The sequence below is a fragment of the Phoca vitulina genome, unplaced genomic scaffold (genome assembly GCF_004348235.1).
Source record: "Phoca vitulina isolate PV1807 unplaced genomic scaffold, GSC_HSeal_1.0 scaffold17, whole genome shotgun sequence".
NCBI classification, from domain to species: Eukaryota; Metazoa; Chordata; class Mammalia; order Carnivora; family Phocidae; genus Phoca; species Phoca vitulina.
In genome coordinates this window covers 19,285,693-19,307,555 of record NW_022589720.1, presented here as the reverse complement: position 1 = coordinate 19,307,555, position 21,863 = coordinate 19,285,693, and the positions used below count along the sequence as shown (strand labels likewise).

The 21,863-nt window shown below is 34.4% G+C and overlaps 1 protein-coding gene across 6 annotated transcripts in view; it reads left to right on the top strand.

The window, feature by feature from the left end:
- Nucleotides 1-21,863, top strand: part of LOC116639253 (cadherin-10) — a 177,600-nt gene that overhangs the window by 26,804 nt on the left and 128,933 nt on the right. For 2 of the 6 annotated variants that reach the window (XM_032415444.1, XM_032415447.1), the window contains exon 1: nt 16,406-16,765. The exons of the other annotated variants lie outside the window; for them this stretch is intronic. The gene's annotated coding sequence lies outside the window, so the exon portion shown is untranslated. Of the gene's footprint in view, nt 1-16,405; nt 16,766-21,863 lie in introns of those variants that run through there. 6 annotated transcript variants of the gene reach the window in all.

The window sequence follows — 21,863 nt, the reverse complement described above, 5'->3', positions numbered from 1 at the left end:
GTGTAAAGGCCAAAGACTTTAAGGAGCTGGCAAGGCCCCGCTATGGTCTGGTCCCCATTCTCTTTCCAGGCACTTCTCCTGCTTTCCCGGGGCTGACTACCACCTCAGCCATTTTGGTTTCTAGCTGAGCATATAATGTTCTATTATGCCCCTGCTTTGGGTGGAGCTTTTGTATTTTTATGTCCCTTCTGCATGGAAAGATTTTCATGCACAAACACACACACACACATATAAAAATATATACACACATGTATATATAATATATTTTACATATATATTTTTACACACCTATATTTTACATACATATACATCATGTATGTGTGTCTATGTATATGCTGAGCCAGGCTCGCCCTCCTTTCCTTTGGCTCTTTACTCAAACATGACTCCTTCAGAAAGGTTTTCTCTGTTATCCCTATTTAAAATAGAAATCCTTCAACACTTCCTATGCCATTTATCCGGTTTCAGTGTTTCCTAAGCATTTTTCATTCCAACATACTATATATTTAACTTATTCCATTTGATTGTTATTGGTATCCTCCCAATGAAATCAAGCTTCTTGATGACAGTGAATTTGCTTGTTTTGTTTCTGCTGTATTATTTATTGTGTTTTGTTTGTTTGTTTGTTTGTTTGAATCCTTCCAGTAAAAATGTAAGCTCAGGGCTGGCTGAGAATATTGTTTGATTTGTTCAGCTCTGTGTCTTCACAATCTATATGCATGGTTGAATGTTTAAATAAATGAATGGATATGGGGATTCTGTAGGGTTTTTAGGTGATGACCAGTCCTGGAGTTTGCAAGGAGACTAGATCACTTCTTTGGTTTTCGTTCTCCCCACTGATGCTCTGATATCCCTCAAAATGGTGGGCAAGAGGTGAGAAGCAAGGGCACGGATCCCCTGACCGGGGAGTTCTGACTGTCCTTGAGTAAACAGGTGATGGAGAGGTGCCTTCTTGAATTAAACTGCCGCAGAACTACCAGTACCCGCTACATGTTGGCAGATATATCCCAGTTTCAACCTCAAAATATGAAGTCAGATGCTGTAGGTCGAAATGTCCTGTATATTATGCTGACAGCTGGGCCTTGACAATAAGATGAAACTAAAAAGAATTTTCCATAAACCTTCAAAAGTTAAAACAAACTGTCCAGAGCTAGTCAGTCAGCTAAATTGATTGCTGCTTTCTGGAATTTGTATATTTTGTCTGCACCTCTTCTGTCGACATTCTTTATGTCTCATATGAATACTGGCTGGTACAGGCACCACTTACAGAACGGTGGCTGTGAGAGGGGGACAGAAACCCGCTTTGCCCCACAACTGTGGGCATATGTAACTGGCATATTCAGAGCTGACTGCCTAGAGTAATTCTAAACAATATATAAAGGTCAAAAAGTAGAACTTTAACAGGTGTACGTCCTGTCCTTACCACCCGCCTAGAAAAATAGTTTGATATATATGATTTTATATCAAATGCAGTGTTAATGTGCTGCTTCATTTTTAGAGACCTTCCTTTATTCAGAGGCCAGATTTTGAGAACAAAGAGCACTCAATCACATTTTATATGTTGTATACAAGTTTTGTTCTTATCTTAATCGATTCATAATGAAGGCTTGTTAATTCTACACAAAATGAAAAACATTGCTTCTTAGTACTCCTCTTTCTCAGTACATTTGGAGGCCTAATTATTGAAGAAGATTATGTACATCTTAATATGGAATATGGAATCTTCTTTTAATGTATATAATTTTGTCAAAATATAGCAAGTATAAATAATTAACTGCTTTATTTTGAGCTGTCTGACAAAAGGACGATAGGGAAATATCTAAGTTCAGGAATATTAAAAAAAACTATTGTTATGTTTACTATGATCAAAAAATGTTAATATCTATGAGAGATTAGAGCTTTATGTCTGGGGTCAGTATGGTAAAACTGAAAAAGAAAGAACTTACAGGATTTTTCAGAGAAGTGTCTAGGCCAATACATGTGAGTATACCACATTCATTTTATTGCCAACAGTATTCCTTTTTATGAACAAATCTCAATGTAACAAAAATTTTTTAAAAAAGTCCAGTGCTGTACTATGTAAGTAGAAACAATACAAAATTAAGCTATGTGTTGTTTTTGGATACATACATTTTAGCAAAAATAGAAAAAATATGCATCAAAATACACTAATTTTTATGGCAGTGTTGTATTTATAGAGGGAGAAGAAAGAGAAGTGCAGGATGATACTTATTTTTTCTTTTAAAGAGAGACATTTGAAGCATTTGTGATGCTTAAAATCTGATTTTTGGTTATTTGAATTTCTCTTGCAATGTTTGCTATATTTTAAAATACAGGCATTAATATAAACAGTAAAATGCATGGACTGATAATATCAAATTGCATTTGTAGAACTTATTAAAAATTTTTGAAAGATTTTCAAACATTTTGGCTTGTGTTTAATTTTCTCTTCATGCATGCTATTGAGAAGAAATCAAATAGTAGCTTCACTTTTCCCAAAGTACTTATGGTTCCATATTCAAATATATTATAAAATTTTATATCAACATGAAACATGACACAGTTTTCTTTCTAAATACCAATGCACATCCCATATTTCAATATACAGTTTTATCAGTATGCAACCTCTATATTCTGATACACTTTCTAAGAATAACACTTTTTTTTTTTCCTATTTAAAGACATAAAGGGAGGAATATGTATAATTTTTAAGGCCTTGGAAAATTTTTGATTAGGAAGAATTCCTGATGCTTAAAAATATCAAATCCTTTCAGTGAATACTTTTTGGGGAGATTAAGGGTTAAAATGATTGATAATGGAAGATTATACCTTTTGTATTTAGTGAAATTTATTTGAATTTAACATGCTCAGTCTTTTCTCTTTGGATGTGGGAGGAAGGAAAAATATCAGTCGCTGTGAGTATATGTGAAAACTTCTCCAAGATGCTGTATGGTACACTCTTTTTTGTTTGTTTTTGTTTTCTTTGTTAGATGTGGTGAGGAGTGGTATGGGGGTAGATAAAAAGATAAATAAGAAACTACAATTAATTTATAAATTAGATAGAAATTTTAAAAGCCTCTGCATATAAAATTATATATAAAGACGTATATAATTGGGTACCTAATATACGACTCAGATCACAGGCAGATATAGGACTTTTTTTTTTCCTAATTGAGTGATTGATTGATTGATTATTTTTAATTACTATATGGTGTATTATTTGTTTCAGGGGTACAGGTCTGTGATTCATCAGTCTTATACAACACCCAGCACTCACCACAACACATAACCTCCCCAATGTCCATCACCCAGCCACCTCGTCTCCCCACCCTCCTCCCCTCCAGCAACCCTCAGTTTATTTACTAAGATCAAGACTCTCTTATGGTTTGTCTCCCTCTCTGGTTTCATCTTTTTTCATTTTTTCTCTCTTCCCCTATGATCCTCTGCCTTGTTTCTTAAATTCCACATATCAGTAAGATCATATGATAATTGTCTTTCTCTGATTGATCTTATTTCGCTGAGCTTAATACCCTCTAGTTCCATCCACATCATTGCAAATGGCAAGATTTCATTTTTAATGGCTGTGTAATATTCCACTGTGTGTGTGTGTGTGTGTGTGTGTGTGTGTGTGTGTGTGTGTGTATACACACACCACATCTTCTTTATCCAGTCATCTGTTGATGGACATCTGGGCTCTTTCCATAGTTTGGCTATTGTGGACATTGCTGCTATAAACACTGGGGTGCAGGTGGCCCTTCAGATCACTACACTTGTATCTTTGGGGTAAGAAGATTCATTAGGACGTTACTTTATTTCATCACCATCAATATACCTACAAACCTAGTTAGCCACCTTTAAATGGGTTCTTGGTCATAGAGTCATACAGTTTTAGAATTATAAGAGATCTGCTATAGACTGAGGTTTGTATCCTACCAGGATTTATGTTGAAACCTAATCCTCAATGTGAGGGTATTTGCAGGTGGGGCCCTGAGAGGTGATTAGATGAGGAAGGCATAGCCTTATGAATGAGATTTGTGCCCTTATAAGAGGGACCCCAGGGGCCTCCGTTGCCCCTTCCACCATGTGAGGACACAAAAAGGAAATGGCGGCCTATGTACCAGGAAGTGGATTATCAGCAGACATGGACTCTCCTGGCACTTTAATCTTGGACTTCCCAGAATCCACAACTATGAAAAATAAATATTTGTTTCTTAAGCCACCAAGTCAATGGTATTTTTATACCATAGCAGTCCAAAGAGACTAAGAATTTTAGCAATCTCTCTCCAGCTTCATTTTATATACCATTGTCAAAAATGTTTTGTGATTTTTCTGTATCTCCTGCAGCTGTGAAAAAGGTAGATTATACCCCCCAATTCATCAGTGTCCAATCTCAATGTGCCTTTGGTAGGAGTTCATTCCTCCCTTCATCCATTTTATATAGATCCTAAGGTGATTTATCATTTGTCCGTTCAAGAGCCCATCTCTGAAAAAAATGAGCTATTATGATAAGCATAATTTTGGGTGATATTGGGTTAAAATAATTTGACATGGTCAAGATGGCAGTAATTTTTTGGTCCGAGGAAACTGCACTCTTTGGAATGTTACTGAAGGCTAATTAGTTATGAAGCAAAAGTTCAAACGAGTTAAGGGGACAACTATGGTTGAACATGCAAATTCTGTAAAGCTGGTTGCTGAGTGCTTTATTGCCACTTATATTTTACATATTTTCTTTTTTTTTTTTTTAAAAGATTTTATTTATTTATTTGACAGAGAGAGACAGAGTGAGACAGGGAACACAAGCAGGGGGAGGGGAGAGGGAGAAGCAGGCTTCCCGCAGAGCAGGGAGCCCGATGCGGGGCTCGATCCCAGGACACTGGGATCATGACCTGAGCTGAAGGCAGAGGCTTAACGACTGAGCCACCCAGGCGCCCCTATTTTACATATTTTCAATTAACATAATATTTACTTAATTTAAATGCACTATTAGGATTCATTTGACTATACTATTTTTATGCACAAATATTAAGTGGACAAGCATGAACCCCTTTTTCTTTTTTGAATTTTATATTTTTATTAAGGATCTAAATTTGTACTTACTGTATCTTTTAAGCTCTGATCTTAATTATATTCTGACTTAGTGATTTCAAGGAAGTACTGGTTCTATCTAACTGAGAACCATTTAACTGTTTAAACAGGTGGTCCATTAACTGATGCTGACCACTTCATAGAATTATAGATGGAAAAAGAAGTTATAGTGTATAATTATCTAAGTAATGCTTGAATATTAGAACAGTTTAATCGGATGTTTATTCATGATCTTGAAATCAGTATCTAGAAGACATTTCATTTTCTTTAATTAGACTTCTCTTTCTTTTGTAGAGGTTATTTTATACTGAAATTAAATGATATATTAAGAAGTATCTAGAGGCATTGCATAGTGTTGGTAATAAATTTCCTATATTCTTAATCACCCTCAATATGTATTTAAAATTTTTTTCTTGATTTTTAAAATTTTCAGTTATTTGCAAATTTCAAGAGCCTCTGTCAAAATTTTAATTTTTATGTGTTATTCTTTATTGTTTTAGTGTGTTCTGTAGGATTGTTCAGTAATCTACGAAAACAGTCAAACTTAAAAATAACTCAAAACATGAGTTTATTTTTGAATTAGTAAGAGTATATATAATAGTGATGTGAATTTCCTAATCCTTAAATATTTATACACGTGTTTGTTAACTTATATCTTTAAATTGAAAGGGCAAGAGCATGGAAAGGGTAACTCTAAGCACCCATTTACACATTTCAGCAAGATGTAAATTAGATTCTTTTCCACAAAATTGAATATAAATTACATGTGAGCATCTCAACTTTAGGAAGAAAATTGGACATAAATTATTTAACTTAAAATACCTGACATTGTGTACTAGATTTATGAATTATATTAGTGAAGTTATAGGTTTTAAACTATTCACTGGGTAAATTTGTGGTTTAGACTTAAGACTCAAATGTTCAAAATTTCAAATCCTTATGTCTTTTTTGAAACTATTTTTAAAACCTTTAAATAACAGGTAAAATCTATGACACAACATTAATAAGTAAGTCCTTTGATAAATTTTAAACCCCTTATGAAATGTCTTAGTGGTTCTAATGAATAAGATATTACCTTTAACAAAACACACCCTTAGGGATTCAAATGGCAAATTCTCAGGAAGTATAAATTGCACTGAAGTGATCATTAAATATCTTCTTAACTGGAAATTTATTTAGAAATATCTCACATTTACCAAGTGAGTAATGGTATCATGATTTTTTTTTTCATATTCAATGTTAAGATGGCCAGAATTCTTCTTGTTTAATAAAAAAATTGCTTTCTCATCAAGAAAAAATTAAACACCTGGGCTAGAAAAAATTTCATAATTAATGTAATTATAATACATTGTTCTGTATATAGAGTTAAACCAACAAATACCATTTTATTTTCAGTTATGCATCCACAGCTGGTCACAGAAAGTTAGGATGATTTTGTTTGCAAATTTTAGTGAACTTCTAGTTAGTGAATCTAGTTCCATCTCTAAAATAATTTATTGGTTCAGTTAACTAGAAGACCAGAGAGGGGTCAACCTTACAGTTGTCTGATATAGGGATTCTATGCTGTTTAAGAACCTGGTTTCTTCTGCATCTATTTTTTCATTCACAGTTTTGAATTCTTCCAGTGATAAGGCCCCTTATGGTTGTAAAATAGTAGTAATCTAGGTTACATGCTTTCTTCTTAATGACTAGCAGGCAGGAAAGAGAGAAAGAGTGAAAGAGATCTGTCATAGGAATAACTAAAGAGATCCTCTTGGAATTCTATCCTTGAAGCCATCAAGAACAAAGGGCATGGGATTACTGGAATTTGTAAAATTGGATATGGTTAAGTCTTTCCTTTAGGTACATGAGCTGGCAAGGTAGGAGTGGAGTATAAAAATCTGAATGTGAAATTAAATATTTAAAAAGAAAGAGGAAAAAGGAATGAATGCTAGCTATCTATTGGGGATTTTCTTCCAGTTTCTGAGCATGTTCATTTCAATAATATGGCCAGAAACTGTGTACATTGATATTGGATAGGTTTGAGGCTTCACTGAGCTGATCATGAGATGAAATTAGATCAAAAGTCCATTTTAACACTCATTTGTCCCCATTCTGGGTAGTGGATCAGAAAATCTTTTAGGTCCCTAAGTATTTTCATAAGCTTGAAAATTTTGTCAAAGTTCTCAAAATGTCTAGCTATTTCTGTCCTCCTAGTTCACAGTTAACCCAGAAAATCTCATTTGGAAAAACTAGGTAGAAGATATTTCTGCTGTTATCATGGTTATTACCCAGGTGTGGTCAAATACTTAATCATTCACTGGTCTCTGAGTCTTTGAAGTGACACAGTTCTGGAATTTGGCTGAAGACACAAATCTCTGTTGTAGTTGGAGAGTCATTTTTCTGCCTGACCAACCTAAAGGATTTTCAGTTATATAATTCTTGCAGACCTTGAAGGGCTGTACATCTGTTTCAGTCCTAGAGACTATATCAATTAGTCATTGAAAAATGCTCTTTTGAACCACTATTAATTATAGAAATTACATCTTGCATCTGATGGTCCATTGGTATTATTTGCTCTCAAATACTCTCAAATTTGCTCTCAAATACCAATACTCAAGGGTCTAATCATGTCCATGGAAATAGGGAAGCTTTTTTAACTGCATAATCTCTTAGCAGCATTCTGAGCTAACAAGGAAAAACCTCTACAATACTTTTTGAAGATGCTGGTATGCCATCATGTATGTATTTCTTAATATGCAGTTTAGAAAGAATTTTTTATCCTCTTTTAAGATACATAAGGAGTAAATTGAGTGAATTACATATGATAAAACTACTCTACCATTCTCATTTCCTTAATTCAATGAATCTCTTTATACACAAAATAGCAAAGAGTTTTGGGCATCTCAGAGTCTTCATTAAGTCCATGTTTTAATTAGCTAATAAAGCAACAAAGCAAACCCCATTATCATGTGCTGAGGTTAGCACAGTAATTCTAAAGTTTACGGGAAGGGCAACATATTAATAAATGTTTCATTATAAAATGATGTTCTGTAATCCTGGGTTTATTACTTTCAAAATTTAATACTATATGTATTTTTTAGATTTTTGCTGATACAAATCCAAAAATTCTTGCAATGTTTTTATTCTTAATCATGTCTTCTAGAATCTGAATTTGTAATTGTCTCCTTTGGGCACATCGGTTTCTAATTCTAATTTAGATCAGGAGGTAATAAGAAATGGTAGAAGATGGACATAATAAGAATAGTTTTCCCTTGTAAAGTAACTCTCGCAAATGAGGTCCTTATTGGATTTTAAGCAAAAGCAAAAAAGGGCCTTATTGCACTTGGAAGGAAGGGTTGCTTTTGCTAAAAGTGAAGAGTCAGGGATATTTGGGATTTGGGGGGACACTAAGCCATCTGGATCTTACCACATTTCCCTTCTCCAATATTCAGAATCTTACTTGTTCTAAATTAATTCACTAGTTTTCATGCTGTGGTGGTAATGAGGCTATGTGTGAACCAACTTAACATTTTATAATTGGCAGGATCAAATTTTCGAGTTTAGTGCTCTGCCTTAGGTTTACAGTTGTAGATGATACAAGATTATTTTATTAGTCATAAAACTCCCATGGTTTCTCTCTGTACCCTGAGCCAAGATTTAGGTCTTTGAGCTTGTTATTCTTCCTTCAGCTGTCAGTAAAATTTGAAACAACCAACTCTTTCACAATTCACGCATTCCTCATGCCTTATATATTGATCTCTTGGAACAGCCACCTGATTCCTCAAAGCCTTGTGCTCAGTGAGCATTTTACTGTGGGTTACCATAGGTTATAATTTAATTAGCTATTTTGCTACTGCAGACAATGGGATGGTAAAATTTCATTTTTAATTTCAGCTGGATTTTTTTTTTTTTTTTGAGCCATCAGCTCTACCAGGCTTGATAATAAAGTCAACATTTCCTTTATTGCCCTGAGGTTCTTTTGCCTGCAAACACTTTTACCAATTTATGTATCATTTCAATTTGTGATGCATCAAATTTGTGCAGCCAAATTCATATGTGGATTTCCTAACTGCAAAGGAGGCTGAGAAATCTGTTCGTTGGAATTCTGTCTTGGGATTCAGGAATTAAAAGACAGGTCATTCAATCAATATTGAAAAGGTATTTGAAATAGACTTGTCAGCAAAAATAGTGACAAATATATAATATACTGATTCTTATCTTTTTGGGAGGCATTGCCTATTCATTTTTTACTCATTTTTTTATTGTGGTTCTCATTTTTTTATTAATTTGTCAAAGTACTTTGTCCCTTAGAAGTATTAAATCTTTTATCGTATATGTTGCATATAGTTTTTCCAAATATGTATGTGGTTCTTAAAAATGTGTAGGTTTGTTATTATTACAGCTTTTACATTGATTGTATTTTTATCTTATTTAATATATTCAGTTTTTTCTTTAAAGATGTTTTAAAAGGTCCTTGTCTATAATGGTGGTGTGATATTTTTATAATTACCTTTCAGTTCATTTTGATTTAGATTCCATCAGGATCCTAAGTTGTCTTTTTTTTTTCCTTCAGTTTTTTCTCAAAAAGTATCCAAATTATCTTTTCCCTACTGGTATGAAATTAATGCATATTTGGAAATAAACTCAAAGCTATATTTGTCAGCTATTTCTTTGATGTTCTTGTGTAAACAAAACAAAGTCTTAGTAGTCCTCTTGATCCTGAGGCTGCCAGTCAGCTGGCCTAACCAAGTTACATGACCAACGTGAAAGGGAATGGAGTAGGGATGTGGATGTCATTAACTCAACAAGGAGGCTCTTCTCTTTAGAGGTGCATGGTAAAGAGTATAGATATATAGCCCTAACAGAAAAAGCAAATGAAGACTTAGAAGTGGTTGTTTAATTATTCCTTCATAGCATCTCCCATTAATTTGTGGCTGGATATTTCTCTAGTCTTCTGTTTTCCTTCTAAGATCTGAAAAAATATTAAATGATAACTTCGCTTTTACATTTCCTCTTTAAGTCATTTGGAATTTATGTTGACATACCTAGGCTATGAGAATCCAATTGTATTTCAAATAATCAATATATTCATCACTAAATTTGGCTGAATATATGTTTTTTTCCCATATTTTAAATTAGTACCAACTGTTTCTTTTTAAATGTGGGCAGTACTGTACCTATCAGGTAAGCCGATATCACTAAGTCATCAAAAATACCACAAATATTTTATTGTCATTATTGCGTCCAAACCAAAAATGAAGATTTTCTTTCAAAAAGGTATGTTGAGTTAATGCATTCTAATGAAAACCAAGGGAAGAATAAAGATAGACGGTTAGACAGACTCTTAGGATAAAAACTCTAACAAATATTTACTGTATGCTGTTCCTTACAAAAAGTGACTTTTTGAGCTTCTCTGAACCTAAGCATTCTTGCCTCTATCTTCTCCCACATTCCTCAATTGCCAATTTTTCAGCTAGTATCTATGCCAATTATTACAGAACTTACTAAACCATATCAATCACATACTTCAGTGTAAAGGAGCTTTTAGATATTTCCCTGAGTTTTGGTTCAGTGTGCTGCAGGGGAGAACCTGTGTTCGCCTGAGAACATACGGAATGTGTTAGGGAATTTGGTGTGACTGGAGTCTAGAGTTTTGGATTATTAGATTAACTCTGCCAGTATGAACCCTTGGGGGAATAATTTACCCCTATGATGACTCATTTTTTGTATTTATACAGTTACTGATTTGGATTAGAAGAACTCTTAGGTCATTTTGAACTTCAAGCTTTTATAAAAATAGCTTAGAAATGGGAAAATAGAATGATATTCTATAAAAAAAATTGACTTACCTTCTAAGTTTGCATACAAATTAATTAGAAAACATATGCCCAATGCATACCTCTTTTCAGGACTTTAGTCAGCTTCTGATTTCAGCCCTCAATCTTCCTTTCCTTTTAAACTTACACAGTTTATTTAGGGTTTGCTTTCAGTCCTTAATTAAGTTATTCATCTAAATATAAATATTTTAAGTGATGTTACCATTGTGTGGTTCTTAATTGGGGACAATTTTGCTTCTACTTCCCCAGGGAACATTTGGCAATATCTGGAGACATTTTTGTCTGTCACGATTGAGCAAGGTGTCATTGCTCCTGGCAGTGGGTGAATAAAGGCCAGGGTTGCTGCTAAACATCTTCCTTTGCACAAGATGTCCCCCCTCCCACCACAGCAAAGAATTTTCCTGTCCAAAATATTAACAGTGCCACTGTCAAAAAAACTAATATAAATTCACTATGAATACAACTTTATGCATTTGCAAGAGGCTGGATTTGCCATTCCTTTGCAGTAACAACCTTGCAGATATTTTTGACTAAAGGGATACATGCTTTAAAAGGATGCGATATTAAATCCAATGGAATCATAATAATGAGAGATTTGTGTTTTTCTAGAATAACTATCTTGTTTAGATGTTCTTGAAAAAAAAAAGGTATATTTATAAGATAGCTGCTAGAGGAAAAAAACAAAAACAAAAAAAACACACACACATGCACTCCGAGGACCAGTATAATCTATGGTCATGCCACAGAGTAAACTTAGCTGACATGCAAATTGATAAACACAAGACTTCGGCCTTAGTCCAGTGGTTTAATAGATAAGAATTTGAGTCCTCTGATTATCTAGAATCAATGAAAGCATCTGAATGCCTACTAAAACATTGTGGAGAATAAATTTCATTTTGTTCCTCATCTAAATTTTCACAAAACAGGAACAATTGATTTTGCAATACTTTTTTTTTTTTTTAATATAGAGAGTATTAGTTATGTCCAGGGTTTCCAAAACAATTGCAATCTAGTAATAGCCCCAACTTTGTATTAACTTCATTCACATTTATCAATGTTACCATTTGTTTTATAACTATTAATTTTATGCTTTCTTCTTTTTATTGTCTTTCAGCTTTAAGAAATCCCCAAGTATAGAATCCATATTCAATGTTCTTTCCTAAAAATGCAAGAAATCTTGAAAACCATAATGCTAATTATAATCCAAAGTTATTGCTTAAAAAAATTCCTAATTCTCATTACATACACACAAAAAAAATCATTCTTCTTTTAATGAGTTAAGTAGTGAATATTTAAATATTACTTGGCTTTTGCAGCAGAAATATGAAATAACTGGTCTACTTTTCTTTTTTAACCAAACCTGGATATGTCTTGAAGATTACTACACACAGACCCTCCTCTTCTTTTGAACCTGCTGAAAAGAACTAAACCCATGCAATGTCATGGAATATATATTTTCTTTCAAAAAAGCATAAGATAAAATAATTATAGGTAACATTGCATGAATAGAGTATGGTTCTTATTGAAATAATTTAAAGTAACAGAAGGGATGCTAGCTTGACAATGTGGAAAGATAAATTACAAAATGCTATCGTCAAAATCATAACCTCTAATTGCCAACAGATTTGGGTAGTGAACATCTGCCGTGGCTAATCACAGTAAGGACCACTTCATGCTTCAAGGCATTATTTCCAAAAGACATGACTTGATCACTTTATGGAATCACATATATGAATTAATTTATGGCATCATCAGTATAAAAAAATTCAGTCTGATGGATAGGCTTGAAAATGAGAATCTAAATTGTACCTGGAAGTCAAGTGAAAGTTAAAGAGGTATGTCTATATTATTTGGAGCTTTATACTCATGAGAAGAAGCACAATTCATGATAGATAGAGAAGACTTTAAGGAAACTCCCTAGATTTAGAAAAGACTTAAGTTATTCATTCATTCTCCATTTCATTTGATTTTTTGCTAACAGAATATTGTTCTGCAATGTGCTAGGCACTGCTCTGTGTTTGTGGATGCAACAAAGAACAATAAATATTAGTTCCCTATAGTCATGTAGATGTATTTTAGAAATAGATGACAAAGAATTAAATAGATAAAAATAGCACTCATATCACTGCGTGATACAATCTGCAAAAGAAATGAATGAGGCTAAGTGAAATAAGTCAAGCAGAGAAAGTCAATTATCATATGGTTTCACTTATTTGTGGAACATAAGGAATAACATGGAGGACATTAGGAGAAGGAAGGGGAAAATGAAGGGGGTAAAATCAGAGGGGGAGATGAACCATGAGAGACTATGGACTCTGAGAAACAAACTGAGGGTTCTAGAGGGGAAGGGGGTGGGGGGATGGGTTAGCCTGGTGATGGGTATTAAAGAGGGCACGTACTGCATGGAGCACTGGGTGTTATACAAAAACAATGAATTGTGGATCACTACATCAAAAACTAATGATGTATTGTATGGTGACTAACATAACATAATAAAATACAATTTTAAAAAAATGAATGAGGTGAAGTGAACAAGAATGTCTTTGATGCCTAGTTTTAAGTAAGACAGAAATTTCTGAGGGAGGTGATATTTGAGTTGAGACTTGAGAAATGTGAAAACTGTTATATGCAAAATGTGAGCAAAGAGTTTTCCACAACAGGAGGAGAAGCAGGTATAAAGATCCTGATGCAGAAATGGTCTTGATGTATTGGTGGAAATAAATGGAGGGAGAAGAAAACCAACCAAGAGAAATAGATGAAAGATGACATTAGAAAAATAGAAACAGTTTATAATGCATTCTGAGTAACTTGGGCAACTTGAGACAATGTAGGGAAGAGAAAATGGGGAGTTGGCATTCAATGGATATAAAGTTACAGTTACAAGAGATGAATAAGTTCTAGAGATCTGTTATGCAACATAGAGCCTATAGTTAATAATACTGTGTTATGCATTTAAAAATTTAAAAGGGTAGATCTCATGCTAAGTGTTTTTACCAGACACACACACACACACACACACACACACACACAAACAAAAAAACAAAAACAAAAACAAAAAAAACCAAAAAACAAGGGATGCACAAAATCTTTTGGAGGTGACGGGCATGTTTATTACCTTGATTGTGGTGATGATGTCACAGGTGTGTGAATATATATCCAAACTCATCAAAATGCATACACTAAATATGTGCATTTTTTTACCTATAAAGTATACCTGAATTTAATTTAAAAAGAAAAAAAGCATATTTAAGAATGTATATGAGTGGTAGTGGCCACACTCGCTGGAGACACCAGAACGTGTGAATGCCTCCAGGTGCTAATCTCCTGCAGTTGGAGATGGCGTGATGGTTGAAGCCAAAGCCTGCACATTTCGTCAGCTACTATTCTAGGCAACAGAAAAGGGGGGGGGGGGGGGGGTTACATTAAGAATATAAGCCCTGTTCTCTTGGATGTGACAGGTAAACAATGAGCAAGCAGGTGGCAAAATGAAGAACGAAAGCTGAGATAAATATGGATCTTGTGTTCTGCCTCAGTTTAAATAGTGGCCAGGATTCATCCCCAAATATCAGTTTAGTTGGCAGACAGAATTATTGCAGACACCAGTAGCCTGATAGTTGTGCCTGGATCTCTGCTTATCTTGTCTGAAAAACACAACAAAACTAGCTTCATCAGATGGTGGTCCAGGCAATGAGAAGGTTGTCAAAGTCAATGTCAGAGAAAACATAGTGGGACTGATTGTTCCCCCATTTCACCAGCTTCCGCAGTGTCATGCTGGATCCTTTACCAAATACTTACCAACTCTCTATTATTCCGAATTTTTAAAAATTCGTGTGTCCATCCTCAATTACAGTGAGATCAACAAATACAGTTTCATGATTCTTGCTTTTTCTGTTCCAAATTTATGTTGTCTAAATTCTATACCATACAATCAGGAGGAAGTGTGGCTGTCATTGAAAGGGTGCAAGCTAGAATTAATTTCATGACAGTAATAGATATTTTTCTATTTCTCTGTGAGTTTAGGAAGGGAATATACTGCATGTTGTGTTATGCCAGGTCCCATTATTTGAACATGCCTTTCATCTATACTTGTTTCCATTTTCCCACTTCATAAATTATCATGGCAATGATAGGGTCTGTCCTTAGATCTCACAGTGTTTGTCCTATCAAGATGAGTGATTACGGGCGCCTGGGTGGCTCAGATGGTTAAGCATCTGCCTTCGGCTCAGGTCATGATCTCAGGGTCCTGGGATCGAGTCCCGCATCAGGTTCCCTGCTCAGTGCAGAGCCTGCTTCTCCCTCTCCCTCTGCCACTCCCTCTGCTTGTGCTCTTCTGTCTATCTCTCTGTCAAATAAATAAATAAAATCTTAAAAAAAAAAAAAAAAGATGAGTGATTACTTTTTTAATACTTTCAGATCCACTGTGTTTGTATTATAGCCATATACTAACATCAACCATACAACAGAACCAGAAAACACCCTGCCAAAATTATGAGACTATGTGCCTTAGCAGTCTGATCTGACTTTAGTCAGACCCTTCTAGAACACATATTTTTACTCTGAAGATCATCGGTTAGTTTTGGTGTTTAGGTATCCCTACAAATAAATAATTCCTTAGATTTCAGGTTCCATCTGTAATTTTTCTATTCTTAAACAAATGCTTAACTCAACAAACATCTGCTTACTGAATAGTTAAGTCAAGGTGTTTTCAGTGGGGATGGGAGAACAAATAGAAGCCCATTCACAAAGGCCCTTCTGTTAGAAGTCTCTCTACTCAAAAGATAATATAAACATTTCATCTGTACTATATATTGTATCTTTGCAAGAGATGGGTTCTTCAATGACCAATAAATTATGTGCCCCCAAAATAGTTTGTGTAAAGCTTCAGACAATTGTTAGAACGCCCTATGTTGCAACACGGTCCAAATTCCTACTTACTGAGAATGTCTTTACAAGCTGCCTCAAATACTTCCAAGGACTTCCTTTCATTTTTATAGTAAATCAAAGCTATACTTCATTTTTTTCCCAGTGAAGAGGATGCTTGCAAGCCAAAGAATAAGGCAAAGAATGCAATGGAAACAATGAACAAAATTTTGAAAACTACTATACATGAAAGTAAGAGGATACATAGAAAATAAAGATGATTTAATCTTTTTTTTTTTTTTTTTTTGCTAGCAAGGCTATAAAAGTGAATCAAATTGCTGTAAAAATGAGTCTTATCAACCACTTAGTTATTTATACTTGCTCATAGATATATTTACAGCAGGTCATAAGAAATAGGGTATATACAAAAAGCAAATGACTGTTTTTGAAAAATTTTCTTTTTGAAATACCTTATTGCAATTGGAACCACATAAAATATGGCATTTATTGTAGTTCAAGTAACTATTCTTACTTCCAATAGGCCTTTAGGACACTTTGTCCCCTTACTACATATATTTTCATGATTATAAGCAACTGATACCTTTTTCTAGAATATATGATTCTTTTTAAAAATTAATTTTTTTGAATTTTACCATATAAGTTATATATTAACATGTAACAAATTATCAGAAAATTTAGCTACTTAAAACAATGTACTTTGATTATATTACAGTGGTGGTGGGTCATGAATCCAGGCATAACTTGGCTGGATCCAATGCTTTAGGATCTTTCTCACAGTCAAAGGAGGCATGAGAGGGACTGAATAGATGGTTGTTGGCAGAACTCAGTTCCTCACAGGTTGTTGGACAGAGGACCTCAGTTCTTTGAGGGCTCTTGGCCATGGGCCAGGGTCAGCTGCTTGTCACATGATCCTCTCCAACATGGCAGCTTGTCATTCGAGCATGTAAGCAGAGAAGGCAATAGAGAGAGTCTGCTAGCAAAATGTAAGTCACAATCTTTAGAATTATTATCTCTTCATGTTTCTTGTATTCTGTTGGTTAGAAGCAAGTCACTAAGTCAGCCCAACGTTCAAGAGTAAGGGATTACATGCACGATTGTGAATACCAGGAGGAAGGGATCATCACTGGGGACCATGGTAGACATATACCTACCAATTAATAAAACCTATGCTGAAAAATAGGAGATAGGAATTTTTAAACAACATTTCTCGTGATCGTCTTTTATACTCTCTTGCATAACTATGTTTATTGCTATTTTACAAGTTAAACAGTCTATTGTTAGAAGATAATATAATAAAGAGGAAGGAAAGAGACTGTTTTAAAATCTTAGTTTAGGGGCGCCTGGGTGGCTCAGTCGTTAAGCATCTGCCTTCGGCTCAGGTCATGATCCCAGTGTCCTGGGATCGAGCCCCGCATCGGGCTCCCTGCTCGGTGGGAAGCCTGCTTCTCCCTCTCCCACTCCCCCTGCCTGTGTTCCCTCTCTCGCTGTGTCTCTCTCTGTCAAATAAATAAATAAAATCTTTAAAAAAAATAAAAATAAAAAATAAATAAAATCTTAGTTTAGTCTTACTAGTGATGTCACATGAGACATGTTACATAATTCCTCAGACTTGTGTGACTTATCAATTAAATGGGATTAATAGTTTATATGATCTAGTTGTAGGTAGCCTGCCAAGGAAAAAATATATGTTACTTTCCAATAATTGTTTCCAATAATTTATTGAGTGACTGTATATACAAGGATCCATGCTAGGTCCTAGGGATACAAAACAAAGTAATAAATAGTCCTTTCGCAAGGTGCCTGGGTGGCTCAGTTGGTTGAGCGACCGCCATTTGATTTCGGCTTAGGTCATAATCTTAAGGTTGTGACATTGACCCCCTCAACCTGGGGTCAGGCTCCACACTCAGTGGGGAGTCTTCTGGAGATTCTCTCCCTCTCCCACTACTCCTCCCCTTGCTCTCTCACTCTCTCTCTCAAATAAATAAATCTTTAAAAAAAATAAAGTCCTTTCCCAGAACAGTAAATAATTGAAAATGGGAAACAGTATTTAAACTATATAGAAATATGTCTGGCCTATAATAGTCACTTAGCCAATGTTGACCCTTTGGAGGTTTTTTGTTCTTTTTTTATTGTCTTTTAATAAGTACTGATTGTTGATCCTTCAGAGATGGTCAAGGGGGGAATTGTTATCCTCTTAGGAGCTCAGTAAAAGTGGCGGCATCCTTATTTTGTTCAGTACTCTCACCTGTTTATGTTTCTTTACCTCTTTATCATTTCCCATCTTTCTTCTGTACCCCCAAATGCATGTAAGTACAGGCACTTAAAATCTTCTTGAGGATTTGGACTGAGAAAAATAAAATTAAGAATGAGAATATTGCCAGGAAGTATTTATTGATGTTAGTATGAAGATTTCACCAAAAATAAATTAATCAGTATATAATCTCTATATTCAGGGATCAAATTCCATTTGTTAGAGCTATTTAGCATTGCTATTCAAAGAAAATGTAATGTTTAATTCATAAGTGTTTTTTTTTTGAAATGGAGACCAAACATTCATATTTATAATATGAAAAAATATTAATATTTAAATATCTATCTCTAAATTTAATCAATTACAATTAGCATAGTAAAAATAAGGGAGTAAAAATACAGATGACCCTAGTCAATGCAATTTTTAAATGGCCTATGGAACTACTGTTTATTGAAATTAAGATTAAAGAATTCAATTTATATTTAAGAAGCTATTTAATATGATGTTATTTTCTATAGCCCAACGCATGCATCTTAAGTGTTTTTGCCTTATTTTTCTCAATTATATAATTAGAAATCTAATTCACAGTATTTTAAGAATTAACAGCATTTGTGAGAGAGAGTACTTTGCTCAGTGGTTGGAATGTAATAATTGGTCATATATGAAAGTCGATTTTCCAGAACTGTCTCAAGATAAAATTAGGCCCTACAAAAAAAAAAAAAAAAAGATCAACTAGCTAAAAATATCCAGTGTATGTATATCAATATGGAATATTTCTGCATCCAGGAACCCCTTCAAAGTCGCTGATTTTACTTCCTAGCGCCTCTACTCTGCACCACTGTCTTGCATTTTAGTGCTTACCGGGTGTTATCGCCTGAATTCTGGACTGGGAGGGGAAGAAGTGAATGGACATCTGACAGCTACCAACATGGTTAGTAATTCTGATGGGTGTCTGATCATGGAAACAGAGCCAGACGACCAGGGGGATTAGGAGATGGTCAGCGGTGGTGTAGATGACTCAAGCCAGGCTGAGGAATGTGTATGCAGGGAGGAGTCTAATAGGAAGAGCAGAAAGCAGAACATTTCAGGGAAGCTCTCATGGTCTTGTGGCGGCAGTGTCTGGTCTCTTGGAGACCTGTTGGTCTCTGTTGCAAAGTAGCTAGTCCTTAAAAACTATCCTGTAATCATTTCGGGGATGCTCATTTTGGTAGATACTCCCGGAGTTGTGCTAGTCTCTGATGTAGTATGGCTGGCTTCATATTTTGTGGTAGTGTCCTGTTGTAATCTTGTGACTGAAGTCTGTTGTCCCACTTCCTTGTCTTTTCCTCTCCCCCTTCTAGTGTTTGTTCTGGTTCACAAGTTGATTCTTCAGAACATGCTTGATTGTATGGGACTCTGTCAGGCTGCCCTCTGACTCACCCACCTAGACACATTCATCAGCCATTTCTATCTGCACCCAGTCTGTCCTTCTGACTTCCCCTCCCCCCACCCCCCCAGCCTTAAGGATGTTGACTAGAGGCATAGAAGAGGAAGAAATTGTCAGGAGCCAGGAGACTAACCCTCTTTGACCACTTGCCATTCTGTTTGTTTTCCTGAGAGCCCTTCTTCAGAATTCCTAGTGGTTTCTTCCTTTCCAGTAGAGTGAGAATTCTGCATTTTATCCTTACTTCTCTCCATACTGAAGTTCTTAGTAAAGCTTTACAAATTCAACAATTATTGACTTTCTACAGATACACCAAAGAAAATACAATTTGAAACTCAGTGCTAAATAATCACCACTTTATTCTATCCAAACCCTTGGAGCCTAACACCCAAAATCTCCAGTCCAAAGAATGGTGTTAAATTAATTGGGGTGTAGCAATTAGCAACATGTGTCATGAGAAATTTTTTAAATGCACAAATCTTAATAACTTTAAAAATGCTGTTTTTTCAGTTTATATTGTTAATACTTTTTCCCTGTTAAACATTAAGTTTGTTTAAAAGAATTTTGTTGTGCCATTAAATACTGATTATATATCACAGTATCTGGTTTAAACTAAGTACTAATAGTTGTTCATTGAATGGATTGATCAAGTGATGGGATAATAAAAATTTTATTTTTTTTTCACAAATACTGAGACAATGCAATTTGCGCTAATACTTTATATTTTGAAATCTTTTGTTAAAATATTCAGAACATAAGTAAATCAAACCATTAAAGAGCAACACATATTGTGTTGACAGGTAAAGTAAGAAAAGTCAAGAAAGTTGGTTAATTTTGCTAACAGAATCCATTACTCTTCCATATCTTTTTTCATTACTGCTGATTTAAAATGTGATAATTCTATTTGCAATCTCCTTATTTTGAAGACTATGTCTATGTTATTATTAAAAATACAAAATATTGTGTCACATACACTGTTTAGTGTACTTCTTCCTAATACTAACATTTCTTGTCAAGGATATTTCAGTAGCAAACTAAGAATTCAGTTTGTCAGGCATCTAAAATGTCCAGGTTGATGTTATCAAATAAAAAAAGGGGGGCTTCTTTAAATATAAAATTACCTTTATAAGAATACTGAGTTGATAATTTTTTATCACAAGATAATCTTTAATATTTAGGTTAGACTAAGAGATAAAATATTTAAAGCATTAATAAAATACTTTTATGAAAATCATCACAGAATATTTGCTTTTGCTTCAATATTAACAAAACTTCCATCTGTATGATCTCAGATGAAAAATTCTTCCTAGCTCTGTGAATGATACATTATTCAACTCCTCTTAAGAAATCGTTAATTTGACTTTTTCAGATATAATTTTGAAAAGTATAGCTAATAGGCATCCTTTAATCCTTTTAGATAGTAAAGTGTAAAATACAATATATGGAATTCTAACTCACGGCTCTTGAATTTCTCTGGGATTTACAAGAGATTGTTAGAAAGTTTACTATGTAAGTCATAAAAATATTATTCCTTATTTATAATTTATGTTAGAAATTTGTGTGTGAATAAAGTGGGAACAGTGGGAGCCTGGTGGTGTCTTTCATAACTTTTGTTTTCATTTATAATGCAACTCTGTCGAGTTTGTTTCTCTAGCTGGCTCTCCCTAAAGTGTGCCCTTCCCTATTTTTGTTCAGTTCCGTCAGATACTTGAAAATCTAAATCCCTTTGAGAATAACTTTCCCACCTTTGCGTCTGTCTCCAAGAGAAAATGTAATCTTACTTCAGTTATCTAATTAGCAGTAGGAGTCTCTGTGCTGTAGCCTTGAGATCAACACAAGTGTGATGAGCCAGGGCGCTGACATCAATGAACACTTTATTAAATTACACACTCCCATAAGCAGGCATGGACTTTCAGAGCCCTGATATTTTATGCACTATTGCATGCACTCCCTGTTTTCTGAAACTGTGAGTGTCAGGCCAAACTCAGGTTATAAAGTCTTGATGAGATTATGTAGATTTTAAAGATACTTGGCACACTGTTAAGTGTTAGGTTTAGTCTGTTGTTTTGAAGACTGATAACTAACTAGAATTAAAGAATAAGAGGAAGCAAGATGGGGCATATAGTTTAGGGCATCTTTTTCTTTGGACCATCAATGTCTCAGAGTAGAATAAAGGATCCACTGATCTGAATAAAATTTCAAAATAATAAGCCTTTCCTGGATACTGCCTATTTAGATTTATAAATATTATGTAGTAGTTAGTTTTATGGATAATTTATAAAAGTACACATTCTTAATGCTTTTAAAATTATTAAAATATTTAATATTTGATAAAGGTAAGTACAATGAAGCTAAATATCCTTTGTTGGAAAATGACATTTATCCTTCTATATAATAACTATCCTGA